General features: G+C 37.4%; 1 pseudogene; it reads left to right on the top strand.

Moving 5' to 3' along the window:
- Positions 1–6,821: 6,821 nt before the first annotated feature.
- LOC119512829 lies at positions 6,822–17,303 on the top strand (annotated as a pseudogene).
- The last annotated feature ends 568 nt before the right edge of the window (positions 17,304–17,871 follow it).

Below are 17,871 nucleotides of genomic sequence, written 5' to 3'. Positions count from 1 at the left end.
GTAACTTTTTATAATTTGAGTTTTCTTCACTAACAGAGAATATGAATCCAAAAAGAATATCCCTGGGTATGTAAATATCTATTTGCTTAGCTGAAATTTCAGTCTCCAAGGTTCTTGAAGTAGAGGGCTATTTAAGACTTAGTCTGCTCTGATAGGATGTGAAATCATGCTGATTTTTTTTTTTTTTTTGGCTTCAATAACAGGAATTTATTGGCTCATGGTTTTGAGACAAGGAGAAGTCCTAAATCAAGGTGCCATTAAAGCAGTGCTTTCTCCCAGAAGACTGTGGTGTTCTGGGGCTGGCTAATGGCAGTCCACGGTGTGGAGGGAGTTGCTACACTGTGTGTAATGGAAACACAGGCTCAGGGCAAAACAGAAACTTGCAGCAAATGACCACTTTATTCCTTACACAGCACAAAGGGTCCATAAGAGCAGGAGAAGAAATCCTACCATGGCCGGCCTCCCAGGGTGACCAAAACTGCTTCTCAGGTTGGGGTCAGTAGATGGCAGCTCCACATGCCCCACTTTGCATTGGAGAAGAGAGACAAATCCATACTGTTTCAATGTGGTATTTATCCATGCTGTGTGGAGGGGTCCTGCCACTGAGAATACTTGCCTTTATCAGCATCTGGGGCTGCTTGTTCCCAGTTTCCAAGTTTAGGGTCTGGTCAGGACTTTTTATTAGACTTAACATCTATCCCAAGTTGTGGAATGGAAACAGCACAATAGGAGAGGAGGCAGGGGTAGGCAAGGAGCAGGCAGTGGCCGCTCAGCATGTGTCTTTGACTTCCCCAGCAGTCCACCCTTCAGCCTCTCAACCAGGCCTAGCCCATTCCTCCCTATTTCTTACACAATATAAGCTCTCCTCCCACTCAGACACAAAGGCAGAGAAAGTTGGGGCCTGCCAGCCCATAGCTCTCAACAATTTTGGCAGTAAAGGTTTGAAAACACTAGCAGCTTTAGCGCATAAGGAGGGCTTCGTCTATGCATACATTTACTCAATCCAGTGTGATCAAGCCTAACTGAAGTAATGTTACCACTCATGCTTTCCTGCCCCCACCCCCAACCCCACTCCAACCCAGAGAGCTAAAGTGTTTTCACAGAGAATCTGTTTGTACATTTTGTAGCCAGTGGCCTTGCCCTTGGATCTTAGTCTCCTTTTCCACCTCCTCTGTATTAACTCATGTATATAGCAGGAGGTGTTAGCAATAGCACATGGGCCTCATTGCTGGGCTCAGAGGAAGTCTAAGGCAATGTGATTATCAGAGATTACTTTGATTAGGGAGTCTAATGATTTTTGCTGAACCTGAAGGGTTCATGCTATGAACTCAGTAATGTCAGCCAAGGTGGCTGATAGATTGTGTATCAAGTATTCATTGGTTAATAAATTGGAAAGATGGCTGAGCCATTTGCCAGTCTCATTGCATCAGAACTCTTGCATCCCGACAGGTTGTCCAGGGGTGTGAAGAAGAGTAGTTGTGTCATTATCTTTGCTACAGAGCATGAATGAAAGGCTTCCTAGTGTTAGTTTAAATGTGAAGAAAGGAAGATCAGCTCCTGGATTGTCAGCCAGACTTGGGAAAGAGGAGAAAGAGGTCAGATGGCAAATCCCAGCCATCAGTCAGGTTCTCTGCTGCCACAGATGGCTGAGATCAGCTGGACAAAGGTGTCTTCCTTCCAGGTTGCCACTGGGTCACATCTCGATTTTGGCGGTTCCGAAGCTGGAAAGACATTGTCACGATCAGGACCATAGCAAGGATCCGAAACAAGGGCCATCCGAAAATTAGGATTACAGCATCCTTTGGCAGGCGGGGCACAAACACCATTAATCTCACTTGACACCATCTCTGGAGGATCGGGAGCATTTCCAGGTTCTCGCCAAACAACGCTGATACCATCCACTCCTGAACGTAAACGATCACGGGTCTCGGATGGTTCTGCAGTAACAGACTCAGATTTGGGGTTCGACGGAGAGCCATGCCCCGGGCGGGGCGTGGACCCTGCACGAGCTCCGAGCGCCGCGGTGGAAAGACATCATGCTGATTTTTTGAACACTAAATGAATGGCAGAGATTCTGAGAGGTATAAAATTTCATAGGTTAAAATCTTAGCAAAAAAAATCTATCTTAATATTATACTCTGTTGAAATAGGCCATATTTACCAACAAAATTCCCCCAAGTGTATATCATTTAATTGAGGCATCTGTAATATACACACACATATATACTTATATATGTATACATGTATACATTACTAATTAAATACACACATACATTTTCCCTTTGCTAAGTACTTGAGACCAGGTAACTATAATTGAACTCCATCCAAGATGTGAAAGCGCATGATATATTTTCATTTTCTAGAATAATGAGTACCATATAATAGATATTTAATAAAGAAATACATCTTTATTTGAACAAGAGAAAAATTTATTTGATTTTATTTCCTTTTGTTTTCTTCCAAGATAAAAAAGAAATTAGAAACCAAGATCCTCTGAGCTCAACTTGCTCAGAAAACACAGCACTATTTTACCTAGGAAGATGTAGCAAAGTGGACTATTTTGGCTGATAGGAGCAATGATCCCATAAAGGGAGTTGTCCTCTTACAACTCCAAGATTAATTTTATTTATTCCAATTAAAATTAAAATTAATTCACAAGAATGGCAGGTTTATTGCGTCTTTTATTTCATAGCTGCAGGCACTACTTATTAAACACTCCATTTTGTAGTGCCATTTAAAACTTCTTGTTGGATATGTACATAGTTGCTTTCTATTAAGCTATGTCAGCATTTTAAATCTACAATTTTGGATTAAGAATGAATTGATTTAAATAATAACTAAGGAAAAATTCAACAGTATTTCCCTTAAAATAAAAATGGGCCATAAAAACAAATTCAAACATTTTACTTCACAATTTCTGAATGCACCATGATGAAGTCATCATGCAATCAGTAATTAATCACTTTTAGTCAACAATGAGGGCATTGTAATTCTGGAAAATAATGACTTCTTCTAAAATGGTTGTATAATAACCAACTGAGCTTAAGACAAACATTGGAATTATAGAGAAGAGACAATGACAATGACAATGAAAATAATTTGTGCTCCTCTGGAAAAAGGAAGACAAAGTAAATTAATATACAGATATGTAAATTAGTGGATGCAATTCTTGGGTGCACATTGAAATTGAGCAAACTTTGCTAAAATAAGTTTTACCTGGGCTTCTGCAGGCTTGATCTCCTTCTTCACCTGCACCTATTATGGATTACTTGTATTTCTCAATACTTGAATCTCTCAGAAATTTGTGTGGATGACAAAATACTATAGGTTAAAATAAAACAAAACCATGTGATTACCGTTAAATGAGCTGTGATTGATAGTGATTACAGAAAAGCGATTGACAATTTTCTACCTATTAGGAAAAGACAGCTTTATTTACCTAGTGTCTATGCCTTTTTGACACCAGGAAATAATAAAAGAATATAGGGCTCCTATTTTTAATCCTTTTTCACCTACCCATTTGGTATCTTGTACAAATTTACTAAGCACTTCCAAATTTTAAGGCATATACAACCAGGTTTTTGTTTAGATGAAATGTAATAGTTTATAGATTGTGCTTTTGAGATAGAGACAGAAAATTAGATTGATAAATAGATGATAGATACTGTTTTATTTTTCTAGGTTTCCTGGGCTGCTCAACCAAATACCACGAAACGGGTCACATTAAATAATGAAAATTTATTAGCTCACAGTTTTGAGTCTAAAACAAAGTCCAAATCAAGGAATCATCAAGGCAATGTTTTCCTACTGGCATTCGGGGTCTGGCTGCTGACAATCATTGGCCCTCAGCTTGTCACATGGCAAGGCTCTTGGTGGTGTCTTCTGGTCTCTCCCTTCTCTTCTGAGAAGAAATAGAAAGTCTCAGTAAAGAAACAGAAGATATAAAGAAGAAACAAATGGAAATTTTGGAACTGGGAAATACAATAAGTGAAATTGAATGTCCGGTGAATGAGTTCAAGAGCAGATTGAAGAGGACAAAGGACAGAATTAGTGGCCTGGAATATGGAGCAATAGAAATTGTCTAATCTGAACATAAAAGACTTAAAAAAAAAAACAACCAAACAAACACACAAACAAAAAAGCCCAAATTAACAGAACCTCAAGGACTTGGGGACTATAACAAAAAAGAGTTCTTTGTGTCAACACACTCCCCAGGAAAAAAAATAAATAAATAAAGAGCTTTTACACTGAAAAGGTACTTAATGAAATAATGGCTGAAAATTTCCCAAATTTGGCTAAATGAAAAAAAAAATGGTGGCCTAGAATCATATATCCAGAAAAAAATATGCTTTGAGAATGATGGTCAAATCAAGGCATTCTCAGATGAAGAAAAATGAAGTGACTTTGTCATTAGTAGCACTATCCTAAAAGCATGGCCATAGAAAGATATATAGGATATATAGAGTACATAAAGTACTCTCAAACTATAAACAAAGAATGAAACAGAACAAATGGTCCAATTAGAAAATGGGCAACAGACACGAATCATTGTCTATCAGGGAATTGCAAATGAAAACAAAATAAGATAACACTACCCACTCACTGGATTGCTAAAATAAAAATAGTGACAACAAATGCTGGTGTTGATACAGAGAAACTAGATCACTCATACATTGCTGGTAGTACAGACACTCTGGAAAACAGTTTCACTGCTTCTTAAAAAAGCTAAGCAAATGGCCACTATATGACTCAGCATTTTCACTCCTAGGTACTTACACTTATCTAAGGGAAATGAAGACTTATGCTCAAACAAAATGAGCACACGAATATTTTTTGTAGCTTTATTCCTAGTCACTCCAATTCCGAACAACACAGATGTTTTCAGTGGGTGAAGAGTTAATTTGTGGTACATCCATACCATGGAGTAGTACTCAGAAATAAAAAGAAATTAATTAATGGTTGATACATGCAATACCTGGACGAAGCTCCAGAAAATATGCTGAGAAAAAAAAAAAAAAATCTGAAAGTTTCCACTCTGCATGACTCCATTTGCATAATATTCTTGAAATGACAAATTTGTGGAAATAGGAATTGATTAGCAGTTTCAATTGCCAGTCATTGATATAGAGGTGCAGAAGGAGGAAAGATGGTGTAGCTTTAAAACACAGTGTGCATGATCTTATGGTGATAGAAGTGTTCTGTTTCTTGTTGATATCAGTGCCAATATCCTGGTTGTGATATTGTGCTATAGTTTTGCAAGATTTCACCATTGGGAGATCTTGGTAAAGGGTTCAGAAATCTCTTATTTTGTACAACTGCATGTGAATTTTTTTAAAATAAAAATTTAAAACAAAAAGAAATTACAAAATGCCACATTGGTCATGATGCACAAACCAGGCAGAGAGGGAGCTTTTATAGTATATCCTGTGTGAAACTTGGGGCATCCTGGATATGATGATTCATATTCCAGCAACACACATTTCTTGATTGTTTACTCTAAAGAAGGCATTTATTATATCCAAATCTTAAAACAACCCTGTCAAGTAGGTACAATTATTTTCCCCATGTTCTTGACTTTGGGAACCAAAATATATCTCTATTATTAGCCAACATATATTTATAATAAATAAAGACAATAGGATGGTTTCATTTTTAAGTTAAAAGATGATTATATTGTTTAACCACAGTTTAGTTATTATAGACAATGAATTCATTTTTTCTTCATCCATTTCTTTATTCAATGTATATTTATGTAGTACCTGTTATGTGCCAGTATCTTCTACTCCACAGGGAGAAAAACAAGGAAATAAGCATTGTTATTAATTCCCCAAAATACAATAGACTGTAGATGAGTGGCATTTGTGAAGGTGATGATGCTACAAAGAAAAAAAAAACATCAAAGAGGAAAAGAAAGGAGAAGCATTGTAATTTTAGAAAAGTCTCACTGAGAAAATGCCAGTTTTGAAAGCCTTGGAGGAAGTGAGGGTGGTAGCAATATAGATAGTCGGATAGCCAGTGAGGTGGGAGAGTTTTAAGCAGTGAGCTGAGATGACCTGAATAAAGATTTATAAGGAGCACTTTGCAGAGAGGACACTTAGTGGGGCAACAGTTATGAGGTTAGTTACAAAGTGATTGCCACTGGAAATGAGGGCAGCAGGTGCACTGAATTTGACAGGCCTCTATTGTTTGGCTCTTTGTCTTGCTCCATGTAACCATGTTTCTTTTACTTTATACCATCACTAAATTGAACTTTGGAGAAACACAGAGGATTTTAAGACCATTGCCAACTTTTCTGCAGGAATTTTATGCCTCGAGTCAGCAAGCATGGAAAATAAGTGGACCACATTAGACAGAGGGACCCCTCTCAAGTATAAACATTTCTCAAAGAATGATAAAGAAAAAAAAAAATGGTTCATTTTGTCACACTGCACATTTAACTACCTTTGTAAGTTATTGGGACAATCAAGTCACCTTCCGATATTCCAGCTGATTGTGAGTGAAATAGATAAAGCTTTGGATTCAATCTCACTGATACCATTCCATACTTGAAACAGAGACAGTTCACAAGTATATTTTAAGTGGAAAACAATACAATTGTGAGATGCTGAAAGACCAGTGGGCACTGAATGAGAAGATCTGACTTCCAGTGTTTTATTCGTCTAGCTGTAGATGTGCCACTTTCTGGTGAGTATCATCTTCCTTTGTAAAATGGGACAATGACCTAGCTCATAGACACGAGTCTGGGGAAAGAACATGTCATGTAAGAATTGCTGAATAAAAAGGGCAATTGATTTTGTTTTGATATACCTATGGCTTAAATTATGGATCAGAATGTTTTTGGTGAAAATCCTGTTATCCGATGCCAGGTTCACGAGAATGATGCTTTTGCTACCATGAGCTATAGAACAGAAAGAAAAGGATCTTCCAGCTCCTCCAGAGCTTCTTACATCTTTCCCTACAAATCTCAATCCCCCATGAGAAAGTCTGGTGTAAGGCCATTTGAATCAAAGGGAAGGCAAACTTCTCTCTGCATTGCATAAATAGCAGAGGCAAACAGGAATGTTCATACATGAACATTGGCATGGAATAATGGCAAGACTAAGTTGTTTTACTATACAAGTTGTTAATTGATCATATGCATATAGATTATTATACTAAAACTCTTTCCATCCTGGAGCACAAAGAAAGTTAGGAGAGACTCTGTACCTCAACTGATGTCAGACACAGATCAGGCAGCATGTGTTAGAAAACCATGGGAATTTAAAGATAAGCTCACCTGGCTTTCAAGTAGGTTCTAAAAGATGAGATAACTGGAACCTAACATTTATCAGAGAGAGAACATGATGTGACATGACTTCATGGAAAATCAGTCAACCTTTCATGCAATACACATTTCTGTATACACACACCTTCCTGGCACAGGGCTGGGGGCCCTAGATGCAAATGACTATTATCTAAATTCCTGGAGAACTGATATGCTCCTACATACTAAGTATTTCCAGGGACTTGTGCTCTTTGAGATTCTTAGTTGAAAAGTGCTATGTTACTTCTGCTTTAACATTGCCATTCCCAGACATATTAGCATTTGTCTTTCCTGATCATAAAGACAGGTTTTTGATCTTTCTCACCTCGAGATGGGGAGGCTAAAACTAAAATGCCAATAAATCCGGTTATGAGCTGAATGATAAGAAATTGATGAAGATGTGGTAAGGAGGTTTGATTGTGAACAGGACTTACTTAAAAACATTATGATTTATTAGGTAAAATTTTGGGTTTCTAGGGATACAACTGATTGATCAAACTGTCTTAGAATAGTAAGGGGAAGAGTCCAGATTCCACTCCAACTTCTGGAATATCTCCTATGCTAGGCTAGGTGCTCCTGGAGAGTTTCATAGCAATACCACATCAAAAAGGTATTATTACCAACACTTGCACAAAGTAAGAACATCATGATCAGGGGATTTATATTACTTGCCCAGGGTGAATACACTAAATAGTGGTAGAGCTGAGATTCGAATAACTGTCTCTGTATTTCAAGGATCCGGCACCAGGGCTAATGTCCAGGAAGGACCAAATGGGTTTATCAGCTGGGAGATTTTTCCGAAATTTCAGAATCATCAAGACAAGGCCTGCATTCAGTCTTTGGCAGTAGGGTATAAATGAACAAAGCAATCTGTGTACAATTTAGGGGGTGGACATTTGATTAATTAAATATTGGAAATGGGCAGGAGGGAGTGGGAGTAGTTGAGGATGATTCCAAGTTCTGTAACTTTGAAGACTAGCCAGTGAATTCAGGAATATGGGACAAGATGCGTGTTTAGCAAATGTGAAGATCCATAGATCAATTTGCGATAGGATGAGTGGCCTGGGGAGCAATCAGTTGGAGGACAAGTCCATTTCCCCAGCAGTTTGTAATGATTACAGGTGATTTGAAGATTCAGTTCTACTCAGACCCCAATTAGGGCCACCTTAATTGGTAGGATGTCTGTTATCACCCTGCATTAGTAAGTGGGGTTTCAGAATGGTCTGGTCTTTAGCTTACTGACACCTGCAGTTCAATGGCTTAAAGTAAGCAGAGTCCTAGCTTAAGTAATAGCATTTTACAGTAGCCCTTTTTCTTAGATGGTTAACCTGGCAGACCCCTCAGCTGGCAGTCAGAGCAACCATGTCCTTTTCATTCAATAATTCCATTAATTATGTTCCACTGGATGCTCATAGCTTCCTTATCTGGGCTTGAATCTTCACCCATTCTTAGACTCGTCTTTCAACCTATCAGCCACTCCATGAAAAGTGACTTGTTTTTCCTAATATTTTGCCTATGCTTACTCTTAGGCACATGCACATTTATTCCTGTCATATGGCATTGCTCTGGAAATCAGCGTATTTATGAAGAAAAGTCCTGGCAGTCAGTGAGCACTGTAGATTTTGGCTTTCAGAAGACAGGTGGCACGATGGGCAGACATGGAGAGCTACAAGTCATGAGAGGGCATTCAAAACATGGAAATGCACCCAAAAATCCATGAGGTCAGAAACTGCTCTGTAAATGACTAGACTATTTTGATCTTTCAGGACACACAAAAAATTGTGAAGATTGTAATTGTTTCATTCCTACTTAACAAAAAAATATAATTGCTTGGCAACATTTCTTTTTTTTTCATAATTGAATAACTCTTTGGGTGTAAGTTTTCAAGTGCTTGGAGAAAGAGAGAGAGGGAGAAGGGAGAGATTCTTTCATTACTGTTTGGCAATTATGACTGTATATTTGTAACCTAGTCCACATAAAAGAATTCAGGAAAACCTTCTATTAGAAATATTCATTTGTTTGCCTGGAATAACTGTAAACATATGTCAAGCAAGTAGGAAACAATTTTGCCTTTATTAATATTACTTTATATTTTCCAGAGTGATATTTTGAAATATTTCATTTCTGTTGTTTCATTTTACAAATATTCATCTTCCAGAATGTTTCTCTTTTGGTCCCAATACTGAAAAGCCCTAACATCCTCTATGAATTCGAGCATTGTGTGTCCTGTTCCAAAAGCAATTACACAATGTGGGCAGGCTATCATACTTACCTGACAATATCATGATGCAATACAGATGCAAGCGACACTTTGTCAAGTGAGAAAAATATTCCCAAGAAAGTGGAATATAGATGGGTAATCTTTGAATACTGGAAGTAAGGGTCAAATGCTGTGATGTAAGGGAAGACGGTGTCACCTAGGGAGATAAGTGATGTTCTTTGGAGTTGCAAATCTGGGCTCTACTTCTGGCCTTGCCAGTTCTAGATTTGTCATCTAGGCAAGCGACTTCATCTATTTGAGTGCCAATTTCACCATCTGTAAAATTAGTGTAACTTTATCTATTTATTCAAGTCAACAAAAAGATTAAAAAGAATAATGTATTTAATGTGCTTAACTCAGTACCTGGCTCACAGTAAAACACTTAACAAATAGTGATTTGGTATTATTCTCCCACTCCATTCCAAGACGAAGTCCTTCCAGGGCATGAGTCCAAATGTTTAAATATATTCAAGCTGAGATGGAAAAGATTTATACAAAAATCAGTACAGTTTTGAAAAGAGAGAATGGGAGAAGGGAATTAGCTGCTATTCACCAGAAAGTATTTGAATAATTTTTTTTTTTTTCTGTTTGTCAGAACTTAGGACACTAAAGGAAAATAAAATGTCATTTCATAAATTTGGTTGGAATCAGCCCTGAGGACATATAAGTAGCCCTATCTATACAGTGCTTTCACTGGCCAGTTGTATTTGCAATCCATGCTACTAAATGAATGGGAGAGGATGAATGGTTTTCTCCCAAATAACCCTTGAATTTCTGTATTTTTTTTTTCGTTTTTTTCTCCTCCTTATGACTATTTTTTTAAAAAAGGAAAACAACAACTGTATTCATTTACAATGATTAGTGAGAGTTGGGGGCATATATCTGTGAGTAACTGCATTGCCGGTTAATGCGTGAGCAATTGAACAGCTCACTGTACATTCAGTTCAATCCCACCGGCAAATTGACTATTCTTCAAAAAAGCCAGGCCCCTCACGTTGGTGGCATTAAGCACAATAAGGAGCTCTGGGATAACTATATAAATGTTCTAAGGAATCAATAGCATGCTGATTTCTTTATTATAGCCACAAAAACACAAAGGAAAGAAAACTAAACTAAGACTCAAGAGGCCAGCTTGAATTCTTGATCTTTCTATCAGTTATCTGTATGAAACTCAAAGAATATAAGCAGGAAAGCAAAGCACAAGGGAGATGCAAGGTTTTCATATAAAATGCTTCTCTTTCAAGGGACAGCAGTCATTAAATTTGAAGCAATGCTTCCAAACACTAGTTGTGTGGTTTAGGTATTCTAGTATGCGGTTAGTTCTTGAGTAGCTGCAGATCTAAACCTGAGGTCTATGTCATATCCCCAAAGTTCAGAACATTGCTATCCATGAATGAAAATTGCATATGATGCCTTTGTGATATGTCAGTTTGGCTGGGCTGAAATATATTCCCCTGAAGTCCTGGTAAAGAAGACAAAATGTTGCCCAGTCAAGACAAGGGTGTATTTTCCATTCATTTTCAAATAGAAGACTGCTGCCCGGTATTGTCCCCTGAAACCAAGAATATATCTGTCTGGAAGAAGAGCTTCTAGATCAAGCCCCAGCATAAATTCTATTCATTCTGAAAATTAGATTCCCAAACATATTTTGTATAATGTTGGTTTGCTTCACCAGTGTGCAGTTATATTTTTAAATATACCAAGCAAAAGCTTTGTTGTACATCTAACATGCACCTAACCAAAGGAAAAAAGCAAAGACAATGGAGACAAAAAGTTCATTTTCAAAAGAAAAAGCCATTAAGTTCATCTGAAAAGTTATCTGCATGAAAACAAACCAAGTTGAGCAAAACAAAACAAAACAAAACAAAAAAACAAATAAAGCAAATTTTAAAAGAAATACTCTTTAATGTAAACAAAGCCATTAGACAAGTATCTGATCAAAATCTACCAAACAGCCTGAATCAACCTAGGAGGGGAAATTTATGATTTTGTTATCAATATCATCCTATACATGGCCCTATACAGAACTTTCAGGTGAATGACATATTTGAAACACTGATCCCAGCACCTTCACTTTCTCTGCCATGAATCAGGAAAACAGCTGGTAGTGTCTTCTAATGGTTCCTTGTCTTACTCTTGTTTTCTCCCCTTCCTTCAGAGCCAGTCTTCTCAAAAATATTTTTTTCTTCTCTCGGTCTTCTTTTTTTTTAACCTCCTCCCTTTTACTCCAAACTCAATCTACCATAATCCCCCTTTGACCCCAAACCCAACAACAAAAGTACTTTTGATCAAGTCACCAATTAACTAAATGTTGCTAAAGCCATAGGGCATGTTTGTCTTTTCTTAATTTTATTTCTCAAAATACCTTGAATATTGCCCGTGTCTACTCCTTAGAATCCTTTCCTTTGGCTTCCATGACACTGTAACCTCCTTATCCTACTCTTAAGGCTCTTACTTAGTCTCTTATGGCTCATTTCTACAAGTCCATATTCTTTTCCCCTCCTCTTTCTCCCTAGTCTATCTTATGCTTGCCTCTAGCACTGATAACTCAGTGTGGTTGATTTTTGAATTTATGTTCTCTGCACAAACTTTTTTCTGACCTAAAGAGTCTATATGGAATGTGTTAAAATTTTTCACCTAGACATTTCAGGAGCACTTGAAAAGAAAGTTTCCCCAAACTGAATTCATGCTTTTTCCCATTCTCTTCTCCCCTTTCCTGTCCATCTTTGCACACGGCACCGAAATTCATCCTTTTTCCAAACTACAGTCCTGAATTAATCCTTGAAATTTCTTTTTCCCTCTCTGTCCACACACAACCCTTAACAAAGGCCTTTTGATTTTGTCTCCTAAAAAATGTTCTGAATATGTCTGCTTTTCTCTTTCTCTATTGAGATCACTTTTATAGATGGTAATAATAGTATTATTAGTCTCTTAACATCCAATTCCATCTCATTAAAATTTATTATTGATGTTGCAGCCAGGGGAGCATATACATATGCAAATTTTATTATCATTCTCCTGCTTAAAACTTTTAGTTTCCCCAAATCCTAAATGAGGCCTGGAATTTTCCTCCATGAATTTTGGTGGTGCTGGTGAGCTTGTCAAGGATTTGGATTCTCTAGATATTTGACTAATTTATTAAATAATTATTAAATTCATGATATATGAAAGGCATTGTGCCAGGGACTAAAAAATACATTGGTATAAAAAACAACATAGAAAAGCCCTCATGAAAATTGTGGGATTTTGGGGGTAGTGGGGTGAGGCAGGGATGCCACTTTTATAGTTGTGATAGAGAATACTGCCATGGAAAATGACATGATTTTATTTGCTATCATGAGACATCAGCTCCATGTGCAAGTATGGTTTCTCAAACTTAGGAAAAAATGGACCGGGCCAGCTGTATGATGAGAAGTCCCCTTAGTGTCACGCTCAGTGGGTCCAGATAAATCCCCCATTCCTGTGGGGCCAGTTTGGCTTTTCCAAGAGAGGACACATTCCCCCGTGAGACTGAGGCTGCATAAAGCCCGTCTTATCACCATGCACATTCCTAGAAAGAGAAGTCAATTAGGTAAAAATAATCTTGGAATGAAAGAGTTGAAAAATCACATTTTAAACTAATTTAGATATGCCCTTCAGATGCAACATTTAACTTCTTTCCCCTTTCACACTAAAAACTCAGCCTTTTAATGCCCAATATATTTTCTAGGCTTTGAATCATGTCAGAGTCCCTCCTTCGCAGAGAAGGGATGGTGTGGATGTGGTATGTCAATATGGGGGTGTGTGTGTTTGTGTGAGTATATATGTGAGAATTTAGTTTTAGATGTATTAAGTTTTCTGAAATGGAAATATTGCTTCTACCCAACTGGTTCTATTGCCTCTTTATAGTACTCAAATTACATGTATGTTGAACCTTCTTACTCTATCCTCCATATATTTTCTTTATCTCTATGCCTTAATATATTTATTATTATGTCTCTTCACTTTATTCTGTGTAATTTCTTCATACAAATGTTCGGGTCACTGATTGCCTCAACTCTGTCAAATCTGAAGTTTAAAGTCACCTTTATGTTTCTGTATGAATTATTTTATTTTTCAAATCTAAAATTTCTCAGTTGGTTTTTCAAATCTGGCAGAAAAAATGTGTTCATTTCTTCTACCTTCATCACACTTTTATTTCATTAAATATATAAAGCCCACTTGTTTATATCTCAATCTGTTAAAGCCAATATTTCATGTTTTTAGTTGTTTTGGTTTGGTTCTATTTTTATTTATTTATTTTTCCATTGGATGACTCCTGCTTGTGATAGCAAAGTTCTAAGTTATTTTCTTGTTTTTAAATGTGAGCATCTATTCCTTGCATCTCTATTTTTGAGAATTATTTGAAATTGTGATTGAGGGTAACTAATTCTTTATCTAGAGAAGATTTTCATTTGCTTCTACCAAGTGCCTATGGATGCTACCAACTTTGAACTAATTTAAATCATAGATTTTTGAAGGAATGATGCAACACAGTATAAATACAACTTGAAAACCTATGTAAGTGGAGACTTATGTTTAGAAATTCTCCAAGAAAAGATTGTCCTCTGTTCAACCCAGAACCAAGGCTTAGTCAATCATGCACCTTCCTATTTACCATAATTTTGAATTTTCTTTCTACTTCACCTATTGAGAGGGCTGTTTCTTGCTTGTCTTGGTTTTTTGTGGGCCTTTAGATCTGAATTCCCATCTTATTGGGCTTTTGGCATTGTCTCCCATCAGCACAGTTCAAGCCATTCAAAATCTGACTCCAGGCTACCAGGGATGGATAGATAAACCCATGGAAAAATCCAATTCAGCTTCTCTGCTTCTCCTCAGAATTCTCTTTTACTTGTGCTTTCTGGCTTCTAATGAATTCTTTTATTTGGCCATCAGCTAAACCAGGCATTAAGATTTAAAAAATAATTTGTACAGAAATTGTATGTTTTGCTCTATTTGGGCTGGCTTCTTTAAACAGCTAGTTTGCTCTATTGCCAGAAACAAAACACCCTGTCCACTTCTTCATAATTATTGCAGTAGCCTCTAACATTCATGGTACGAAAATATTTTCAGGGAACTCAAATTAATAGTTGCTTGTTGTATCAGTCATATAATTTAATATGCATCATGCAGAAATATTTAAAAATTAGCCTGTCAATCCCCAGTGAAACCACTGATTTCCCATATTTTATTGCATGGGTGGAAATGATCTACCCTATCTACATATGGGTGTATATTCATAAATATTTTAAGTTGTATGTAAATATATTTATATTAGTTATAAGTATATATAGTGTATATATATGTGTGTGTGTGTGTGTATAGTATGTAATTCCATCGATATTACTGAAGAGTAAGAAGAATGTGAAGATGGGTTGATTTTAAGGTCTACATAAAGAAGTTTTAATAGGCATTTAGAAACCTAAAGTTTATGAGAATGACCATAGTGGGGGAAACATTACTCCAATCCATTCTTCATAATGGGATCTGAAAGATCTATTTTATACAGTCTTTTAGTCTTGTCTTCTCACTTTAAGATCTCCAGGGGCTTCCCAATATCTTCAGCCGAAGTTCAGACCTGTTAACCTGTCCTGATACATACTCAATGTTCTCCTTTTACGTGGTTCGCCATCATCACCCCTAATTTTTCCCATGAAAGACCTGCATGCTCGAAACCCACTTTATTTGCAATTTCTCAAATGAGCTACTGACTGTAAACTCTTTGGTTATACTATTCTTTCTGCTAAAAATGCAAAGTCCATCCTCTTATTTCTACTTGGCTGAATCTTCCTCCTAATTAAGCTCCTGGCTCACTAGTGACTTCAAGACAGGATATTCTCCAACATTCTGTCCATAGAGCCTTATCTATCTTTTTTGTCATGTACAGAGAAAGCCATGTAAAAGCTTCTATTAATGCCTTTGCCAGATAACATAGTAGTTATCATTTGTCTATTAGTTAGTCTTCCACACTGTTTCCTGAAGTCCTAGTGGGAAGTCTCTGTTTCTCTGTAATCATTAAAAACCTTTCCACAGCCTTGCATGTGGCGGATAGTCAATAAATATTTGCAGCATTAGAAAAAAATCAAAGCTTACCTTGTAATTTAAGAACTAGATAGAAGGTTTTCATTTTCTGTTTCCGTACTGAACACTAACTTTTTAATTGTTATTTTAAGGACAATCAGGTAGAGGGCTGTCTTAATTGAAATTGAATCTGCTTAATTGCTCACCACAACAGTAATTAGGTAGGGTATTTCCCCTAGAGTCACAAATGACTTCTTCATGACAGCATCTAAGAAGCTGAGAACAGCCTCTAAGGACTAGACTCTTTCCCTTATGTGTGAAAATGAGTCAACACAGCAAGTCTTACTGCAATCCTTTGAAAGGCCAGCTTGCAAGCCTGGCCCTAAGCTGGCATCTGGGATTGCAGATTTCAGGAGGGTCCCCACCATTTTCAGGACTGATATGACTGGCTTGTTATGCTTCAACAGTCTGTTCAAACAATAGTGTTTAAGTTGAACATCTATTTTCCTTCTAGTAGTCAGCAATCTTGGCATGTGCCAGAAAGAGGCTGCTTATGTGACCAGTCCCCAATAATAACACCGGGCAGTGAGATGCTAATGAACTTCCCTGGTTTGCAACATTTGCACATATTGTCACATCTCATTGCATATCCTGTGTGACTCAACTGGGAGAGGACTCTCAGAAGCTTGTGCTTGATTTCCCTTGGAGTTTGCTCCATGCCCCTTCCCTGTGCTGATTTTTCTTTGAATCCTGTTCACATAATAATAAATCACAGTCTTGAATACCACTGTATGCCCAGCCTGTGAGTCCTCCAAGTAAATCTTCAAAACTGGGGGTGGAATTTCAGCATCGATCCTTGATCCACAACTCTGCAGGAGGCTGCAGCCAGTCCGTGCCAGAACCATGTTTCACAAACGAGTATGGCAATGATTTCACTGTTTGGAGCCCTCAAGGCAGAGTTCATCAAATTGAATATGCAATGGAAGCTGTCAAGCAAGGTTCAGCCACAGCTGGGCTGAAATTGAAAACCCAGGCAGTGTTGGTTGCATTGAAGAGAGCATAATCAGGGTTTGCAGCCCATCAAAAAAAAAAAAAAAATTCTCCATGTTGACAACCATATTGATATCTCAGTTGCAGGGCTTACTGCTGATGCTAAATTGTTATGTAATTTCATACACCAGGAGTGTTTGGATTCCAGATTTATATTTGACAGACCCCTTCCCATGTCTCGTCTTGTATCTCTAATTGGAACCAAGACCCAGATACCAACGCAATGATATGGTTGAAGACCATATGGTGTGGTACTGCATTGTTGGTTATAATGACATGGGCCTTCATATTTTCCAAACTTGTCCATCTTCTAACTCTTTTGACTGCAGAGCTATGCCCATTGGAGGCCATTCTCCATCAGCTTGTACTTTTTTGGAGAGACATATGTCTGAGTTTATGGAGTGTAATTTGAATGAACTGGTTAAACATGGTCTCCGTGCCTTAAGAGAGACACTTCCTGCAGAGCAGGTCCTAACTGCAAAGAATGTTTCCATTGGAATTGTTGGTAAAGACTTGGAGTTAATGATCTATGATGATGATGATGATGATGTGTCTCCATCCTTGGAAGGTAATGAAGAAAGACCTCAGAGAAAGGCACAGCCTGCTCAACTTTCTGATGAACCTGCAGAAAAAGCCAATGAACCAATGTAACATTAAGTGATAAACCAGACTATATGTGTATTATCAAATATGTAACAATGCAGGAACATGTACCAGAGTAACAATAAGCTATACTTTGAACCAAAAGATGCAGAGTGGTGGAATGGTATGTTTTAGGAATTAATCTAGAGGTGAGTTTTTTCAAGTAACTTAACCGAAATCATATAATGGGGTGCTTTTTTTTTTCTCTGTAAGGGGCTATATAATAATTTTCTACAAAGTATAGGTTAACTGTATACCATTTTTATATGAAGAATTTAGTGTCTTTGTGGTTTCAAACTCAACAGTGAAATAAAATTATTTCACCTGCCAAAAAACAAACAAACAAACTGAGGGTGGTCTTTTGGACCCCTAATACACCTTTGCAACTGTCTCCTACTCCGCAAAACTTTTCCTCTTTCTAGCCCCAACTAAGTCTACCCTATTACCTCCTCTCTATTCTTTCTCACTTCCTTTTCATCTCCCTCCTTCCTCCTCTCTCCACAGAAAATAGCATCTGATGGAGGCATACTTTCCTGAAACTCAATTTACATATTAAATCATATATTCAACTCTGAAA

Source organism: Choloepus didactylus, chromosome 17, assembly GCF_015220235.1.
Source record: "Choloepus didactylus isolate mChoDid1 chromosome 17, mChoDid1.pri, whole genome shotgun sequence".
NCBI lineage: Eukaryota > Metazoa > Chordata > Mammalia > Pilosa > Megalonychidae > Choloepus > Choloepus didactylus.
The sequence above is the reverse complement of the archived record's forward strand: the minus strand, read 5'-3'. Positions and strand labels throughout refer to the sequence as shown.